This window comes from Apium graveolens, chromosome 9 (assembly GCF_009905375.1).
Source record: "Apium graveolens cultivar Ventura chromosome 9, ASM990537v1, whole genome shotgun sequence".
Taxonomy (NCBI): domain Eukaryota; kingdom Viridiplantae; phylum Streptophyta; class Magnoliopsida; order Apiales; family Apiaceae; genus Apium; species Apium graveolens.
Genome location: NC_133655.1, coordinates 57,271,564 through 57,273,077, shown reverse-complemented (window position 1 = coordinate 57,273,077; position 1,514 = coordinate 57,271,564). Strand labels below are relative to the sequence as shown.

Genomic DNA, 1,514 nt, shown 5'->3' with positions numbered 1-1,514 from the left:
TGTCGCTGATAATTATTCACATACTGAACAGATTCATTAACTAGAGAACACTGATCCGTAGCATGAGTACTTGCACAAAGCTCACAGACCATAGCTATTTGATTGACTCCATAGGTAGCTAGAGAATCGACCTTCATAGACAACGCTTGGACCTGCGCTGCAATAGTGGTGGCTGCATCGACTTCCAGAATACCTGCTGCCTTCCCAGGCATCATCCTTTGAGGTGAGTTTTGATGCTCATTTGCAGCCATAGTCTCAATAAGATTATAAGCCTCAATATAGCTTTTGGCCCACAAGGCGCCTCTAGCTGCTGCATCGAGCATGGGCCGAGATTGGGCCCCTAAACCATTATAGAAACCAGTGATCACCATCCAATCGGGCATTCCATGATGTGGACATTTTCTCAACATTTCCTTGTAGCGTTCCCAAGCTTCGCACATAGATTCTGTAGGTTGCTGCGCAAACTGAGTAAGAGCACTCCTCATAGCAGCAGTCTTGGCCATTGGATAAAACTTCACCAGAAACTTTTGCGCAAGATCTTACCAAGTAGTGATGGACCTAGCTGGTTCAGAATGTAACCAGTCCTTAGCTTTATCCCTCAGTGAGAATGGGAAAAGCCTCAGCTTGATAGCCTCATCAGTCACACCATTATATTTGAAGGTACTGCAGATCTCGACAAAATTCCTTATGTGCATGTTGAGTCTTCAGTCGCAGCTCCTCCGAAAGAAACAGAGTTCTGCACCATCTGAATAGTGCCCGGATTGATTTCAAAGGTGTTAGCTTGGATAGCCAGATGAAGAATGCTTGATTGAATATCATCAATTTTAGGCCGAGAAAACTCCATAAGAGTTGGATCTGTCGGAATAATACGATCACCCATGATTACTGGCTCTTTCTGCTCACTTCCTGAATCCGAATCTTCAAAGTCTATCTTCTCCGGAATATCAAGAACTTCGTCTGTCTCCTCAGCTGTATCTAAAGTCCTCTTGTGAGTACGAGAACGAGTTTGCATAAACGCTCGCTAAAGTACCAGAAACACAACCGGAAACAATAAGTAATATGTCTTAATCACTGAGTCCTAACGACCAATGATGGTAAGTACATAAAGTAAACAAATACGTCGAGTCCCCGACAGCGGTGCCAAAAACTTGTTAAGGCGAAAACACGCGCTAATGTTCACGCAAGTATACGCGTTCGCAAGTAATATAGAATACTTTCTAGTTCGTTCCCATAGAGACTCAGACTAATTATGTTCAATTAAACTCACTCACGAATGTATGATTACTTCTCAATGTTAAGACAATAACACTTAGATTTGATTAACTAATTATGAACTATAATTAACTACTAGAATTAAACACTTAATTAACACTTAGAATTAACAATATTAAAATACTCATGAGATCACAACTTCATTACTACTTCCTTCAGTAGTCATTGTTATTACCCTTAGCATGCAACAACGATGATATTAATCGAATAACACGAAACTGATAAAAGCCAACTTTTATTGT

At 40.8% G+C, this 1,514-nt stretch overlaps 1 non-coding gene across 1 annotated transcript; it reads left to right on the top strand.

Annotated features, from left to right (window-relative positions):
* Positions 1 to 381: 381 nt before the first annotated feature.
* Positions 382 to 488, top strand: LOC141687650 (small nucleolar RNA R71). Its single transcript, XR_012561139.1, has one exon. It is a non-coding gene; the product is annotated as a small nucleolar RNA R71 (small nucleolar RNA).
* The last annotated feature ends 1,026 nt before the right edge of the window (positions 489 to 1,514 follow it).